The sequence below is a fragment of the Tamandua tetradactyla genome, chromosome 21, assembly GCF_023851605.1.
Source record: "Tamandua tetradactyla isolate mTamTet1 chromosome 21, mTamTet1.pri, whole genome shotgun sequence".
Classification (NCBI taxonomy): Eukaryota; Metazoa; Chordata; class Mammalia; order Pilosa; family Myrmecophagidae; genus Tamandua; species Tamandua tetradactyla.
Window position 1 is genome coordinate 49,469,634 of NC_135347.1, and position 19,257 is coordinate 49,488,890.

A 19,257-nucleotide genomic window follows, 5' to 3' on the forward strand; every position below is an offset into this window, starting at 1 on the left:
GGACTGAGTAAAACCCTAGAATGAGCTGAGAATTAACATCAAGGGATTGAGAGAACGTTCTCGACCAAAGGGGGAAGAGTGAAATGAGACTAAGTGTCAATGGCTGAGAGATTCCAAATAGAGTTGAGAGGTTATCCTGGAGGTTATTCTTATGCATTAAGTAGATGTCACCTTGTTGTTCAAGATGTAGCGGAGAGGCTGGAGGGAACTGCCTGAAAATGTAGAGCTGTGTTCCAGTAGCCATGTTTCTCGATGATGATTGAAAAATGATATAGCTTACACAATGAGACTCTGTGAATGTGAAAACCTTGTGTCTGATGCTCCTTTTAGCTACTATATCAACAGAAGAGTAGAACATACGGAATAAAAATAAATAATAGGGGGAACAAATGTGAAAATAAATTTAGTTTGAAATGCTAGTGGTAAATGAAAGCAAGGGGTAAGGGGTATGGTATGTATAATCTTTTTTTTCTCTGTTATCATTTTATTTCTTTTTCTGTTGTCTTTTTATTTCCTTTTCTAAATCGATGCAAATGTTCTAAGAAATGATGAATATGCAACTATGTGATGATATTAAGAATTACTGATTATATATGTAGAATGGAATGATATCTTAATGTTTTGTTTGTTAATTTTTTAATTAATAAAAAAAGTTTAAAAAAAAGATGATTATGTGGTTTTTACACTTCATTTTGTTTATTTTTTGTATACTACTGATAGATTTTCTTATGTTGAACCAATCTTGCATTCCTGGAATAAATCCCACTTGATCATGGTGTCTAAATCTTTTGATGTGCTGTTGGATTCTCTTTGCTAGTACTTTGCTGAGGATTTCTGTATCTATATTCATAAGACATATTGATCTGTAACTTCCTTTTCTTGTGGTATCTTTTTCTGGCTATCTTATGAGGGTGATATTGGCCTAGTAGAATGAATTAGGGAATGTTCCCTCCTCTTCAATCTTTCGGAAGGAGGACTGGTGTCAATTCTTCCTAGAATGCTTATTAAAATTTCACTGAGAGGGATATGTACAGACAGTTACACACCAATGTTCATAGCAGCATTGTTCACAATTGCCAAAATATGGAAACAATCCAAGTGTCTATCAAAAGACAAATGTGGTATATACATATAATGGAATATTATTCAGCAGTAAGAAATAATGAAGTTACAATGGACTATTGAGCAACTGCAAGAATGAATGAAGTTAAGGCATACAACTAAGCAAATGAATGTTGAGGACAGAATGGTGAATAAAATAAGCCAGAAACAAAAAGAATAAAATATACTAACTATAATATACAAACTCTAAGAACTGAATTCGAGAGCACAGGTTATCAGGTGAAGGCCTATAATAAAGGTTTCTAGATTGTAAGTTCTTACAGCAGTCACATCTAGTTCAAACTGTTATTTCTAAAGTTTTAGATGCTGAGTTCTTTGTGTATAAGCTGGTTGTTCCCTGGAACTTTGAGTATTTGTAGGACACCCGAGACTCAGAGCTAGAGTTCTGAAGCTATGAAAGTCAGCATTACCCCATACAGCCACTGTTAAAAAACACTGAAAAAGTGATCAGACTTCAATTGGAGATATGAATGAAACTGACCTGGGTACAAATAAGGCAAATCAGACTTTAAGGGTTGTAACAGTTTGTTAAAGCTACCAGAAAAGCAATATACTAGATATAGGTTGGCTTCTATAAGGGGAATTTATTAAGTTAAACATTTACAGTTCTAAGGCCATAAAAATGTCCAAAACTAATGCTTTCAGAGATAGATACCTTGACTCAAGAAAGGGCTGACGATGTTTGTGGTTTCTCTGCCAGCTAGGAAGGCACATGGTGATGTCTGTTAGCTTTCTCTCCTGGCTTCTTGTTTCAAACAGCTCCCCAAGGGACATTTTTCTTTCTGCATCTCTAAATGTCTCTGTGCCAGCTCTGAAGCTTTTTCCAAAATGGTTCCCTCTTAAAGGACTCCTTGAATTGCTGGAGACACAGCTCCATGAAAACCACCTAATCAAACGCTTCCTTCACAATTGGATGAGTCATATCTCCATGGAAACAATTTAATTAAAAAGATCCCATCTAACAATATGGAGTCAGCATAAAAGAACATGGCTTTTCTGGGGTACAAAACAGTTTCAAACTGGCACAAGAGTAAAGGACGATACTGACTACATTTTAAAACTTCACCTTCTGTGTGAGACCAAAGGAAAAGATGTTAATTTGGTACAAAATTTAAATTTTTGGTAGCCCACTATCTAACTTGTATGGTCAGCTAACTCAAACATCATAATTACATGGAACCTTGAATATACAGTGAAATCTTAGTTTTCACTGGTTGGTGTGATGCCCTGAGACATCCCAGAGTAATCTGAGCAGAAGATTAAAAAGTATTTGCAAAGTCCCCTTGAGGGACTGGGGGAAAAGGTGGAAATATTCACCTTCCCCACTTGAGAAAGTCTTGATACTCTTGCAATCATTTGGGACTGCCTATTTAATGGACCAGGCCCTAGATCTCGGGGCTTGTCCTTATGAAATTTATTCCTGCATAGGAGAAGCTGAGCCTACTTATAATGCTGTCTATGAGTCATGCCAGAGAACCTCTTATGTTGCTCAGATTTGGCCTCTCTCTCTCTAAGCCAATTCTGCAGGTGAATTCACTGCCCTCCCCAGTATGTGGGATAGTCTCCCAGAGCTGTAAATCTCCCTGGCAATGTGGGACATGACTCCTGGGGATTAGCCTGGCTATGGCATCAAGGGATTGAGAAAGCCGTCTTGATCAAAGAGGGAAGAGAAATGAAACAAAATAAAGTTTCAGTGGCTGAGAGATTTCAAATAGAATCAAGAGGTCATTCTGGAGGTTATTCCTACGCAGTATACAGATCTCTTTTCAGTCTTTGGTGTACTCGAGTAGCTAGAGGGAAATACCTGAGACTGTTGAACTGTAATCCAGTAGCCTTGATTCTTTTCTTTTTTTTTAATTCTGAGTAGTTTATTCTCAAGTCATTACAATGTTCAACCAGTTTGACATATAAAGAAAACATATAAAAATAAACATTGAGAGGCACACATATATTTCTATCAAAGAGAAGATACGTTTTACATATATTGTGCCAGTTTGAAAGGACATATGTGCCCTGGAAAAGCCATGTTTTAATCCTAATCCCATTTTGTAATACTTATTCAGTACTGTATGTTTGAATCTGTAATTAGATCATCTCCCTGGAGATGTAACCCAATCACGAGCAGTTCTTAAGCTGGATTAGGTGGAGACATGTCTCCACCCATTTGGGTGGGTCTTGATTAGTTTACTGGAATCCTATAAAAGAGGAAACATTTAGGAGAAAGCTAGAGATTTGGAGTGAGCAGAGAATGCTGCAGCACCACGAAGCAGAGAGTCTACCAGCCAGTGATCTCTGGAGATGAAGAAGGAAAACGCCTTCCTGGGAGCTTCAAAAAACAGGAAGCCAGGAGAGAAAGCTAGCAGATAACACCGTGTTCACCACATGCCCTTCCAGCTGAGAGAGAAGCCCTGACTATGTTTGCCATGTGCCTTCTCACTTGAGGGAGAAACCCTGAACTTCATCAGTCTTCTTAAACCAAGGTATCTTTTCTGGATACCTTAGATTGGACATTTCTATAGACTTGTTTTAATTGGGACATTTTCTTGGCCTTAGAACTGTAAACTAGCAACTTACTAAATTTCTCTTTTTAAAAGCCATTCAGTTTCTGATATATTGCATTCTGGCAGCTAGCAAAACTAGAACATTTATACATATAGACTGCAACAAATATTAAGGTATCCAAAGTAATTTTTGACAATTCAGATGCGACTTAATTAAATGAAAAGTATAAATTTTAAAATAATTAAATAGCTTCCATAGAATTATAAAAGTATGAGATAAATATTAGGAGATTTTAACAATCATAAGAACTTTTTCCTATGCTGTTGAATATAAGGGTAGTTTTATGAAAAGTTGCAAAATAAACCTAATGATTTGTCACTATAAGTATGCTAAATACCAAAATATGCTAAAATGAACATGCAATGTGAGAGCTGTACCAAAAAAACAACAACAACAACATTAGACTTTTGAATATTGCAAAATGTCTACACAAGATTTCTTAGCTATGACCATGAGAAGGGAACTTTAAAAAAAGCCATTATTACTGATGCTATCTACTACTTAAAACCTTCTGATTCTATCATTTGCAAATGTAGCTGCAAAAGAGACCCTTAATACAACTTTTTCAAAATACTAGCTTATGAATTAAAAAGTTGAATGGTGAATTCTTTATATATATATGGATTATTTAAAGTGAAACTATGTAATTCTATTAAAATAGATATTAACCTCTGGATCCCACTGTTGTAGTAAGAAATTTCTCTCTCTCCCTCTCATAAAAGAAGTCAACAGAAGAGGAGAAATGGTGACACATTTGAGTTCCAAACAAAACAGCACTTTAAAATAGTAAAATATAAAAATAGCAGCATGTGAAATTCAAGACTGTTTTCTTATTATAGCAAATGTTTAAGATTGAACCCACTAAAAAGGTACTTGTTCAAACTAATCTATTATTCAATACCTGAAACTAAGGATGGTTTACAGGTGCTTACATTTATGATATGCCATGATCAAATGTATACTCAAATTTGTTTTTTACAACATATATATTGCACAGGGAGTAGGATACCAGCATTCTGTTATCTCTAATATAAGATGCTATCTACCACATTCAACTATATTACTGAAAATCAATTTTATCACAAAGTTTAATACCAATTATGTAGGACCTGTGAGTACATTAATCTTAAAGACGAGAAGAGACAGGTCCTTGAATATAGGTTATTAGTGACAAAAATTAGGTCACAATTGCATGACTAAGGGCAGTTATCAATCATGTCTATACACATAAACTTGAGGTCTTTCACTAAATCAAATATAGAAACAAGAACTATTTACAAAACTTTGATAAGAAAATCAGATTTCCCCAAAATCTCATACCAAATAAAAATGATCAGTGAGTAAAAGCACTGACTGCTACAAGTCTTGAATAAGCTTTTTTCAAACAAATGTCTAAGATACGTGTTTGAATTCTAAATTTCCCTCCCCTCTAACCCAATTATCACCCACAACCCTAACCAATGATGTAATAATATCCTCTATGCAAAACTTGCCACTTTTGAGATCCAGGGCATCAAAAAAGGTTATTTTCAAAATTGATACCTGGTTGTATAAATTTTACAGCACCACAGACATCATGAGTTTAGATACCTTAGTCTGACAATATTTCATCTGATAATATTAATAAGAATGTGTAAATATTGAACATTTAAAAGTAAGCCATAGTAGCATTTTTAAATGGCCAAAATAATAAGCACTTTTAATGTTTCTTTTAAGTTGTTAAACATTAATACTGTCAAATTCACTAGGAAAAAAAAAATCACATTTTTTATTACCCAAATGAGAGCACACAAAGCATCATAGTTGATACTGAGATACATAGGTTTCTGTTTCTTCTCTTCTTTAATTTTTTAAGAAATTACATTTAGTTTGGCCACTCCCTAGATTCTCAGTTTACCAGCTTATGAAAACTACATCTAAGAGGCGGTATAACATCTGCACTAAGAACCACCTCACCCTTTATCATCTTTGGTTAAAAACATCATAGAGAAAGGAAGGGATTTCCGAGGTGGGTGGGGCTCCACGGGCTTCCGTTTTTACACAGCACTGGCTGGAACGCTTGCATCCCCCAAGACTGCACTAGGCCACTGGCACTTTCCTGAGGGCTGTTTTTACTTTGAGGTTTTAGCAGAGTACTCAGTCACTTTGGAAGCAGTTCTCTTGGAGAGACAGTCTGAACCTTGAAGTTCCCTGGCTTGACCTTGGCAAGAGATTTGAAAATCCTCGCTTCTCCATGGTAAGGCTTGAGACCAAAGAGAGGCTGGGGAATGCGAGTTGGCTGCTGTGGCTGGCAGGACACGCCCAAAATCTTGTTTGGCTTCTGCAGCACAGTGGGGTGCTCCTGTAAGGAGGTGTGGTGGTCAGACGTGGGCAATCATTCTCTCCATATGCTAGAATTCGACAGCCTTCTGGCCTGCCATATAAAAGATGCTACCAGCAAAGTTCCAAACACTGTTACACTTTCAGAGGTTGTCCCTCATCATTATGTCACTTTGCTTACATTCCTGAACTTTATGAACCTCTTTAAGTGGTATTGCTCAGAGAGGTTCCTTTTCCAGTTCAGGCCTGAAGTAGCCTATTGCATTTTCATCCAATTGAAAGTATCTTCTCTTCTAGTTTTTCAGTACTGCTCCTTGTTTTACACAATATCCAGCTTTGATAATTGCGCTATCTGGAGGTGGTTTAGGACAAAAGGAAGATGCCTTTGGGACTGTTTCAAATTATTTCTGTCAACACTTTCACCACATTCATTTACTTCTTTCTGAGTTGGGGTAATGATGGGTACACCACCCACAATATCAGTTCTGTAGGACATTTGCTTCTTCCCACATGGACATTCACCATGGCGACTTACACGATTAGAATGAGGCTGCGAGTCTGACTGCTTTGGTACTGTAATTTTTATAGCTTTGTTCAATACATTTATCCATTCTCCTAGATCCCACTGATCATTGGCTTGAAAGAGGCATTTCCTCATCCCTGCATTCCTAACAAAACAGAACTCAGCCTTTGGCCTTGGCTTAGCTGCACTGCTAACCTTTGAATGTAGGTGAGTTTAATGGCGGCAGCACGTGATGATCCAGAAGATGGGTTCTGTGGATTATCCATGTACCATACAAAACTATCTTCTCTGGTACCCAGTATGAAGTACTTTTGAAGAAGTTTCCCATTGCTTTCATTTTCTTCAACGTCTGGAAAACCACAAATGGGATTCTTGATGATCCACATAAGATATTTCTGAGCGCGACACCCACAGCACCCTCCGGCCCTCTGCGGGCGCCAAACTCCAGAGGCGGCTCCTCGCACAGAACTTTCTCGCTGCCCTTGGTCCACAGCATCCGCGCCCCGCGGCTGGGCTCCCACAAACTCAGAGCTGTCGGTACCGCACCCACCATGGCCTCCTGCGCCAGCCTTGATTCTTAAAGATGACTGTATACTGTAGAGCTTCTAAGGGATGTGCGTGTGATCCCAAAAACCTGGTGACCAACACTCCCTTTATCTAGTGTGTGGACAGATGGGTAAGGAAAAGAAAAATACTAAAAATAAACAGAGGGGTGGGGAGAATGAGATGTTTGGGGAGCTCTTTTTTACTTTTATCTTCATTCTTTTTTTTTTAATGGAGTAATGAAAATACTCAAAAAATGTGATGCTGTATGCACAGCTATATGATGATACTCTGAACCACTGAGGGTACACTTCAAATGATTACATGGTATGTGAACATACAATAAATCTGAATTAAAAAGAAAAAACGAACAAGAGTAGACACACACAGAAATACCCCAGTGCTAAGTAAAGATTCATAGAAGCAGCCAGAACCTGGGGAGAATCAAGGGCAGCTAAGAGACGAAGTCCAGAGTTTGCCCGTGAGAAACTGAGAATCCACAGACACTTAGAAAGCCACTGGAATTAGAAGTTGAAAGCAACCCAGAGCAAGGACCTCAGACGCCAGCCACATGCTTTCCCAGCTGACAAAGTTGTTCCAGATGCCGGCTGCCTTTCCTTCAAAAAAATATCCCCTTTTGACAGGACTGAATACAAAAACTCAGAAATGGACAGCACAATACTACCTAACTGTAATACAATGATGTTAAAACACTGAATGAAGCTGAATGTGAGAATGATAGAGGGAGGAGGGCTGGGGGCATAAATGAAATCAGAAAGAAAGATAGATGGTAAAGATTGAGACGGTATAATCTACCAATGCCTAGAGTGTATAATAATAGTGACTAAATGTACAAATTTTAAAAATGCTTTTGCATGAGGAAGAACAAAGGAATGCCATTATTGCAGGGTGCTGAAAATAGATGGTAATTAATATTTTAAAATGTCACCTATGTGTGAGACTAAAGCAAAAAATGTTTATTTGGTACAAAATTTATATTTTGACTAGTGCATTTCCTAATATAACTTATGTAGATAGTTTGATTGAACACCATAAGTACTTGGAATCTCAGGTAGGACATGAGATTTTGTTGATTTGTCCAGAGTGATGCCCCGATGAATCCCAGAGTGATTCGATCAGTGAGTGGAAAAGTATTTGCAAAGTCCCCTTCGGGGAATGGTGAGAATGGGGAGAAATTCAACTTCCCCAAGTTGAATTCTTGATATTCTCACAAGCAGTGTGGACAACCAAAGCTATAGGCTGAGCCCCCAGTCTTGGGGGTTGTTCATATGAAACTTAACCCCACAAAGGATAGGTCAAGTCTACTTAAAATTTAGGCCTAAAAGTCACCCCCAAGAGAGCCTCTTTTGTTGCTCAGATGTGACCTCTCTCCCCAGCCAACACAACAAGAAATCTCACCACCCTCCCCCTGTCTATGTGGGACATGACTCCCAGGGGTGTGGACCTCCCTGGCAACATGGGACAGAAATCCTAGAATGAGCTGAGACTCAGCATCAAGGAATTGAGAAAAACCCTAGAATGAGCTGAGACTTAGCATCAAGGAATTGAGAAAACCTTCTCGACAAAAAGGGGGAAGAGCGAAATGAGACAAAGTGGCAATGGCTGAGAGATTCCAAACAGAGTCGAGAGGTTATTCTTACGCATTAAGTAGATATCACCTTGTTATTCAAGATGTAATGGAGAGGCTGGAGGGAACTGCCTGAAAATGTAGAGCTGTGTTCCAGTAGTCATGTTTCTTGAGGATGATTGAATAATGATATAGCTTTCACAATGTGACTGTGTGATTGTAAAAACCTTGTGTCTGATGCTCCTTTTATCTACCATGTCAATAAACGAGTAGAACATATGGAATAAAAATAAATAATGGGGGAACAAATGCTAAAATAAATTTAGTTTGAAATGCTAGTGATCAATGAAAGCGAGGGCTAAGGGGTACGGTAGATATAATCTTTTTTTTTCTTTTCTGTTTTCATTTTATTTCTTTTCTATTGTCTTTTTATTTCTTTTTCTGAATTGATGCAAATGTTCTAAGAAATGATGAATATGCAACTAAGTGATGATATTGTGAATTACCGATTATATATGTTGGTGTTTTATTTGGTTTGTTAAATTTTTTTTAATTAATAAATTTTTTTTTAAATCCCCTTTGGGTGCCTTGATTTGGACATTTTCATGGCCTTAGAATTGTAACTGTAACTTAATAAATTCGCTTTATAAAAACCAAAAAAATAAAGAAGTAATGAAATCCTGAAGCATGCAACTACATGGATGAACCTTGAGTACATTATGTTAAGTGAAGTAAATCAGATGTAAAAGGACAAATGTTATATGATCTCACTAATATGAACTAATTATAATATGTATACTCATAGACAAAATCTAGAATATAGGTTATCAGATATAGAATGAGGCTAGAGAACGGGGAGCAATTGTTTAATATGTGTTGAATTTTTAATTAGGTTGAAATTAAACATTTGGAAATGGGTAGAGGTGATGGTAGCCCATTACTGTGAGTATAATTAACAGTGCTGAGTTATGGGTGAATTTAATAGAAAGGGAAGTTTAGAGTCACGTATGTCACCAGAAGGAGAGTTGAAGGTTTTAAACAAGGAAATGTACAACAGTGAATCTTGTGGTAGACGATGACAGTGATAACCAGTACAAGTATAAAAAATGTTCTTTCATGAACTAGAACAAATGTATGACACTTGTAATAGTAATTACCTTCTTGTAATAGAAGTTAATAATAGAGGGGTATATGGGAAAACTGTACCTATGGCAAACTATGGACTATAGTTAACAGTAATATCTTACTATTCTTTCATCAAGAATAACAAATGTGCCACACCAATACTAAACGTCAATAATAGGAGGGGAAAGGTGTATGGAATGTTTGAGGTTTTCTTTTTTATTTTTATTTCTTTTTCTGGAATAATGACAATGTTCTAAAATTGATCATGGTAATGAATGCACAACTATGTGATGACACTGTGAGCCACTGATTGTGTACCTCAAATATATTGTATTCTGTATGGATATATCTATATATATTTTTGAAAAATTCCCCTGAGAAGCCTTCTAGTCTGGGGCTTTACGTTTTGGGGAAGTTTTTCGTTACTGATTCAATCTCTTTACTAGTTATTAGTTTGTTGAGATCTTCTATTTCTTCTTGAGTCAGTGTAGGTAGTTTTTGTTTTTCTAGGAATTTTATCCATTTCATTGAGGTTATCTGATTTGTTAATGTGCAGTTCTTCATAGTCCTTTTATTTCAATGAAGCCAGTTGTGGTGTCCTCCTTTTCATTTCTGATTTTAGTCATTTGTGTCTTCTTCCTTTTTTGCTATGTCAGTCATGCTAAAGGTCTCTGAATTTTATTTATCATTTCAAAAAACAAACTTTTGATTTTATTGATACTCCCTATTTTTTTCCTAATGCCCCATTTCATTTATCTCCACTCTAATCTTTGTTCTTTTCTTCATTCTGCTTACTTTGGGTTTAATTTTCTTTTCTTTTTCTAGTTCCTCCAGTTTTGAGGTTAGACCTCATATTTGAAGTTTTTTTTTATTTTTTCAATTATTTAGTGCTATAAATTTCCCCTTCAGCACTGCCTTTGATTCATCCTATAAATTTTTGGTATGTTGTAATTTCATTTTCATTAGATATGTCCTAATTTCCCTTGTGATTTACTCTTTAACCCACTGTTGTTTAAGAGTCCATTGTTTTATTTCCACATTTGTGAATTTTCTATTCTCCCTGAGTTATTGATTTCTACGTTCATTCCTTGTGGTCAGAGAAGATACAATGTATGACTTCAGTATTTTTTAGTTTATTGAGACTTGTTTTGTGTCTTCAAATATGGGCTATCCTGGAGAATGACACACATGCACTTGAGAATAAGATGCATTCTGCTCTTGACTGGTGAAGTGTTCTATTATGTCTATTAGGTTCGTTAGTTAAAGGTATCTCTCAAGTCTTGTATTTCTTTATTCATCTTCTGCCTAGATGTTCTTTTGTCCATTATTGAAAGTGGGTTATTGAAGTCTTCTACTATTAATGTGAAACCATCTATTTTCCCTAAAATTTTCAATATTTGCTTCATATGTTTGGGGACTCTGCTATTACATGCATATATATATTTCCAATTGTTACCTTTCCTTGTTGAACTGATCTCTCTGTCAATGTATAATTTTTATATTTTTTTCTCTTTATAGGTTTTGACATACTGCAATTACACCAATATTAGTATGGCTACCCCAGCTCTGTTTTGGTTACTACTTGCATGGCATAATTTTTTTCTCTTTTCACTTACAACCTACTTATGCCTTTGAATTTAAGGTGAGTCTCTTATAGAAAGAATATCGTTGGATCATGCTTTTTTATCCATTTTACCAATTTCTACCTTTTGACTGGAGAGTTTAATCCATGTACATTAAAGTAACTATTGATAATGCAGGATTTCCTTTTGCCATTTTGCTACTTAGTTTTTGGAAGTTTTATGCCTTTTCTCCCCCCTTAATTCTTCCATCAATGCTTACTTTCATATGTATTTGATTTTTTTATATTATACCATAATGAATCCATTCTCATTTCTACATCACTATATTTTTCATATATTTTCATTGTGGTTACAATGGGGTGCAAAGTTTATAGCCTAAATATATAACAATCATATTAGGTTTGATACAACTTAACTTCAGTAGCATGCACATATACTTTTCCTATATCCCTCTGTCTCCCCACCATTTTTTGGTACTTGTTACCACTTGTATCTTTGTATATTGTATGACAAAAAAACCTAGACTTATCATTAATTTTTATGCATTTGCATTTTAGCATCTGTAGGAAGTAAGAAGTGGAACTACATATTAACTAATAAAATCTGACATTTATAATTACATAAATGGTTGCCTCTACTACATGTCTTCATTTCTTTATATTGCTTTGAACCACAGTCTAATGTCCTTTCCTTTCAGACTGAAGAACTCCCTTTAGATTGCTTATAGGGCAGGGCAGGTGGTGATGAACTCCCTCCGCTTTTGTTTATCAGGAAATGTCTTAATCTCTCCCTCATATTGGAAAGAAAGACTCGCCAGATATAAAATGCTTGGCTGCCAATTATTTTCTTTCAGAACATAAAGTATTTCAACCCACTGTCTTCTTGCCTACATGATTTCTGATAAGAAATCAGCACTAATTCTAATTGGTACTCCTTTGTACACAACACATTGTTTTCAAAACTCTCTCCTTGTCCTTTGCATTTGACACTTAAATAAGAAACATATTTTTCTCCAAGTTTATCCTGTTTGCTGTTTTCTGGGCTTCTTTCTTTCTTCATCTTCCAGGAATCCCATAATGCATATATTGATATATGCATATATTGATGGTATCCCAGAGGACTCTGAGGCTATTTTCACTTTTTATAACTCTTTCTCTCTCTCTCTCTCTCTCTCTCTCTCTCTAACCTAACTTATTTATGTTGTCTGGTCTTCAAGTTCACTGATTGTTCTTTCTGCCAATTCCAATATGCTGGTGAAACCCTCCTGGGAATTTTTCATTTCAGTACTGTGGTCTTCAACTCCAGCTGAAGTTCTGTTTGGTTCCTTTTTAAAATTTCTATCTCTTCATTGAGATTCTCATATTTACCATCCATTCTTTTCCTGATATCCTTTAGTTCTTCTCTAAATTTTCCTTCATCTCCTTGAGCATGTAGAAGGTACTTTTTAAAAAGCTTTCTCTGGTATGTCCACAGCGTGGACTTCTTCATTGATGTTTTCAAGATTTTATCTTCTGCCTTTGGATGAGTCATTATACCCTGTTTCTTTGTTTTTCTTGTAATCTTTTGTTGCACACTGTATATTTTAATATTTTAAAATGTTAACTCTGGGATGTATTCCCTGAGATGTCTGTTTCTTGAGTTTGTAATCAGCTTGTGATATAACAGATTTTCTTGAGCATCAGGAGCTAACAAAACCAAGCAAACATAAGTAAAAACAAAAACAAAAAAACACCTTTTCACCATCTTTGCAAATTGGCTTTGCATTGACTAGTTCTCTCTGTCAGAGTTCAGCCCTCCTATTAGGAAGGTCAACCCAAGGCAAATGCAAAGTGCATGGCCCTCCCTATCTTTTCTGTTCCTGAATCTTGACCTAGGCTTGTGTTTGCTAGTGGCCTTAGGAGTTCCTGGCTTATAGGAGTTTCAATACCCACGCTACTTCCCAGGAAACATACCTTCTCCTCTCCAGGGTGTCCCACTACAAGACCTTGAGCATGTATGCCTTTGCTCCAGGCCACCCACCTCAATTGTTTCATACACTGCTTTCATAGTTTTAAGCTGCTTTTGCCTGGAGGGCAAATCTGGGAGCTGGGCCAAGCCAGAGAGGAGTTTACCAAATCTGTCTTTCAAAGTCCCAGCAGCCCCAGGGACACACAAATGGAGCTCCAAATGGCCCTGGGGAGGGAATGAGAGAAGAGCCAAATAGGGGCCAGGAGCTTCTCCCATGCTTCCCCAATGGTTTGCTTTCTCAACTAGGCACCTACTGAGTCAATGCAGCCCTTTAACTGTCTTCCAGAGCTCTGAAGAAGTGTACCATCCTTAAGTCTCCTATACTGCCTTTGTCCAAGGAAGGTTGGAATAATGGCTGCCTTCAGTGCTGGGCTATGAGCAATCCAAAGTAGATACTTAAAAGCAATGATCAGTGATCAGCCCATGACCTCCCCATATCTTCGGGAAGTGGATTTTTATGTTCCTCTCTGGCACCATCAAGCTCGGCCAGGGTACACAAGAGCAGTAGCGAGGTGATATACAGAGAGAGCAATTTAGTGGTATTTACTGTAATTTAAGCATCTCTTCCTCCTGTTCTTCCCTAGATGCTATACTGCCCTGTAATGGATTACATATTTTTGAAATAGTTAATTCAGGTAGTTCATGTGTTTTAATATTTGTTCTGGTGGAGGAACTTGTTGTAAGCTTCCTACTCTACCATCTTCCCACAATTCAGACTTTGATTTATATTGATTATTTTTATCTTACGTTGTAAATCTTGGTTCCTGACAACATTAACATAAGTATCTATTTGCATTACTATAAAATATATATAATTTCAAACAATTTGATTTTAATGAAGTTTAAGATTTAGTTATAGCCCTATTCACACTTCAATATACTCCATTAAGGATGTGCAGTGAGAAAACTGTGTACTTGGGTGACCTGAAATAATTCTTTTCTCTAATTTGGTATAAATTTGGCTAATTTGGTTAGGGTTATTATCAATTTTTAGGATTTTTTTTAATTTACTATTTTGAATATGTAAAAAAAAAAAATGTTTACAAGGTCAGATCCGTATAACAAGTTGTAGTCAAAGAAGACTTGCTTCCATTACTGAACTCCCCAATCCCACTCCACCCCATCCCACCTAGCAAATACTATTTTTGAGGTTTTGCTTCCAGTGCTTCTTTTTGCAAACATATATATTAGTGAATGTGGAAGTAGATAAAAGAAAAGGAGAGAGGAGAGGAGGGAAAGGAAAGGGATGTGAGGTGAAGGGAGAAGAGCAGAACAAGAAAGCAAGCTTTTTATAGTGGTTTATTTTCTTTGTATACCTTTAGGTTATATCTTTCTCTCTTTCTTTAGTATTACAATGGGTTGGCTGGTAATTACCCTATCCCCTCCTGTATTAGTTTGTTAAGCTATTGGAATGCACTATACCAGAAATGGAATGGCTTTTAAAAAGGGAATTTAATAAGTTACAAGTTTACAGCTCAAAGGCCATGAATATGTCCTAACTAAGGCATCCAGAGAAAGATTACCTTGGCTCAAGGAAGGGTGGTCTGAGAAGGCATGTGGCTGGTGTCTTCTGGTCCTTGTTCCCAGTTCCATGGCCTCCAACTTCTAATGCCAGTGGTTTCCTCTCAAAGCGTCTGTGGGCCTTCACTTAGCAGCTCCAAAACAAAACTCTGCTTTCATCTTTTAGCTTAGCATCTGTCAGGGCTAAAGATTTCTTGTCTTCAGGTTCTAGCTATTTTTGTCTCAATCTCCAAATATTTACATCAGCTCTGCCTGTCAGCTCTGTTCCCTCCAAAATGTTTCCTCTTTTAAAGGACTACAAAAAACTAATCAAGACCTCCCTGGAATGGGTGGAGTCACATCTCCATCTAATCAAAAGGCCACACCCACAATTAATCAGGATTAAAAGAAATAACTACCCACAAGATTGGATAAGAATTAAAACATGGCTTTTCTGAGGTACACCCTCTACCTTTTCCCTTTTCCATCCTCTAATTTTAGTCACTAGTATTACGTTAGTGTTAATATTTACATTACATGAGCTCTACTATTTATTTAATCAGTTTCAAGGTATATCCTTAATCTCAGTTTTCTAGTTTGCTAGCTGCTGGAATGTAATATACCAGAAATGGAATGGCTTTTAAAAAGGGAAGTTTAATAAATTGCTAGTTTACAGTTCTAAGGCTGAGAAAATGTCCCAATTACAAGTCTGTAGAAATGTCCAATCTAAGGCATCCAGGGAAAGATACCTTGGTTCAAGAAGGCCAATGAAGTTCAGGGTTTCTCTCTCAAGTGGAAAGGTACATGGTAAACATGGTGAGGGTTCTTCTCTCATTTGGAAGGGTGCATGGCAAACACAGCATCATCTGCTAGCTTCTTCTCCTGGCTTCCTGTTTCATAAAGCTCCCTGGGAGACATTTTCCTTCTTCATCTCCAAAGGTCACTGGCTGGTAGACTCTGCTTCTCGTGGCTATGTCATCCTGCTCCCTCCAAATCTCTGAATCGCTTTTATTCTCAAAATGTTTCCTCTTTTATAGGACTCCAGAAACTTATCAAGACCCACCCAAATGGGTGGAGACATGCCATCACCTAATCCAGCTTAACAACCACTCTTGATTAAATCACATCTCCAGGGAGATGATCTGATTACAGTTTTAAACATACAGTGCTGAATAGGGATTATTTGGCCTTTACGAAAAGGGATTTAGATGGCTTTTCTAGGGACATACATCCTTTCAAACCAGCACACTCAGTGTATATCTATAAAGTAATAAGTGAACTTATTCTCCTTTCCAATTACTGTAACTCCTCTCATTTTTTGTTGCACGTATTATTTCTACATTGGTGGAACACATGACACAAATATATTTGTGTCCACCTTATCTCCATCTTTTGGACCTACCTATACAAATAAATATATCCCTGTATTTCATGTTTTATTCTAGACATTATGTCAAAACTTGTCCATCATTATGATCATTCTCAATAGATTCCTGAAAAAAGGACTTATAGGACAATATTCTTAAGGTTCTAACATCTATACAAGTATTTGCTCATGGCCTTTATACATGAAGACAGTCTTAACTATGAAGTTATTCCCTCATATTTTCATTCCTTGAGTATCTTAAAAATATTTCTCCATGAGGTCTTCAGCATAGCAACAAAGACATCCTCTGGAAATGTCTCCCCTCAGAAACAACTAAGAAATGGAAAAATTCCACTGGATTGATGTCAGGAGTACAATAGAGCCTAGAGAGGATTCCACATATGCTAAACCTAAGAAAAGGAAAACAAACACCAAAATCAGGTAGGAGATTTCTGTTCCACACCTGCCAGTCCAGACCCTTTGCCTTCACTCAGTCTTGCACATCTTGGGAGTCACACAGACAGAGCACAGCCCAGGTTCCTCCTACCAAAGATGCAGACCATAGAGTCACTCAGAGCAAAAGTTAGAAACCCTCACATATTCAAGCACTGAGAGCCAAGTACATAGAGGCCCAGAATGGAACACAAGTGGCTAAAGAGTACTGCATTAAAAATGCCCCCAGGGTAAAAAGAGATCACAGAACTGTTGGCAGGAAGTATAAACAGTTAATCCAGTCTCTGGTTGCTGGATCACCTAAATGCAAAATGGACCTCTCTGGATTGATCCCATCTAGGTCCCCAGAGCGGATACCCTAATGAGGCAGAAAAGCTTCCAGAAAAAACAAATGGGGGGGGAGGGTCATAATTGAACTTCTGTAAGAGAATATGGGTCCCAAAACTGAAAAGTGTAAGGAAAAGGGACGCTAAGTAAGGGAGAATCTAAACAAATCGTAGGAATGGGGTTAAAAAAAAAAACTAGAACAAAGCAAGCTTCCTAGAGAAGGAATAGAAGAAAGGAAACTTTATATTGGAGCTGAAACAATTGCCCACATAAAGGGCAATCTTAGATATTGTACTACATATCCAGGGCAAGAATCATGTGCAGATGAGCAGGGAAAGCCTGAATAGTTAAGTACAGGCTACTCTAATGATCCAAAATAAGTTGGACCAAGCATCAAAGAAGACCCTTAACACAAAGCCAATCAATAATAAATCCCTAGATAAGAGAGAGAAACTAACCCTCAGAGTTAACACATCAAAATAATCAGAAGCCCAGTATAAAATTACACGCCATGCTAGGAAACAAGGAAGATACAGTTCAGTAAAGAGAACAAATTAAAACTTCAGAGAAGAAATAGAATTAGGAAAAACTAATTAAGAATAATTGATTAAAAAGTTCAAACAAATCTCCTAGTTCAAGAAGATGAAGGAAAATATGGATAGAAATAAACTAAAGGTGGATAGAGAGCTAAAAGACATTTAAAAGATAATATGTAAGCAAGGGGATCCAAGATGCCTGATCAGGGACAGGCTGAACTCACTTCTCTCCCATTAAAACAACTAGGGGCCAGACAGAAACTGTCTGCAACAATGGATCTGGAGCACTGGAGATCAGGGGAGTGCTCTACAACACCCAAGAAACTGTGGGAGGAAGAAATGCAGAAGCTTTGGTGAGAAAACGTGACTAAACCTCCCTCCAGCCCTGACTCCCAGTGCATATCCACCAATCTCAGGGCAGAAAGCATCCAGTTCTCCAATCTCTAGCAGGTAGGCAGCTGTAGACTGAAAGGGCAGTGGAGGACCATTCTCCCAGGAACAGGGAGGGACATGATCTAGCACTATGCCAACTATTGGCTGGCAAATTTGGACTGCAGGGACCACCAGCTATGCCACTGTCTGGAGTTGGCAGGGAGCTAAGAAGAACCAGCCTTCAGAGGGCTGAGGGGATCAGGTTGCCAAAGTGTGCCAGCTATTGGCAGGTGAGGAAAACGCACCTCCAGGAAGATATCTAAAATGCTTTTAGGTGAAGAGGGTCATGTGCTGGGCAGGCCAGAAAAGAGCACCCTTAGGGAGCAGAATTAAAGGCTTTTAGCCAACTTAATATGAGCCTCTCCGTGGAGCTAGTGTACACCCCTTCATCCCAGACCCAGCCCTGGTTGGGTAATACTGATGAACCAAGTGTCAAAGAAGAGAAATAACATAAATCCAATCAACAATAAAAGCTTTGACAAGAGAGAGAATCCAACCTTTAGAGTAATCCAATGCCCAGACATCAGCAAAAAAAAATAAGCCATATTAAGAAAGAAGATATGGCCCAGTCAAAGGAACACAGCAAAAAGTCAAAGGAAAAAAAAGTCAAAGGAGATGCAGAATCTGGAACAACTAATCAAATATGTTCAAAGAAATCTCCTAAGCAAATTCAAAAAGACAGAGTATGTTAAGTAGACGCTGGGTGAGCATAAAGTAGAATTTGAAAGCATGCAAAGGAAAATAACAGATCTTATGGAATGAAAGGCACAATAGATGAAATTTGAAAATACACTAGAATCACAAAACAGTAGAGATTTGAACAGGCAGAAGAAAGGAGCCGTAAGCGAATAGATGGAGCATCCGAATTCAAACAAACAAAAGAAGAGAGAAAAGAATGGGAAAAATTGAGCAGGGACACTGGGAACTGACTGACAGTACAAAGCACATGAACATTCATGTTATAGGTGCCCCAGAAGGAAAAGAGAAAAGGAAAGGGGCAGAAGAAATACTTGAGGAAATAATGGCCAAGAATGTCCTAAATCTTATGATAATCAGATCCAAGAAGTACAATAGATCAAAGAAGTACAACATATCCCAAACTGAATAAATCAGAATAGAACTAGTCCAAGACAAATACTAATCAGAATGTTGAATGCCAAAGATAAAGAGAGAATTCTGAAAGCAGCAAGAGGAAAGCAACTCATAATATATAAGAGACTTCCAATAAGACTACAGTCTGATATCTTATCAAAAACCATAGAGGCAAGAAG

General features: G+C 37.3%; 1 protein-coding gene and 1 pseudogene across 5 annotated transcripts in view; both read right to left on the reverse strand.

The window, feature by feature from the left end:
• The window catches only part of ATG10 (autophagy related 10), a 437,178-nt gene that overhangs the window by 381,498 nt on the left and 36,423 nt on the right, over nt 1–19,257 (reverse strand). The window lies entirely within an intron of this gene.
• LOC143665373 (pleckstrin homology domain-containing family A member 1 pseudogene) lies at nt 5,676–7,896 on the reverse strand (annotated as a pseudogene).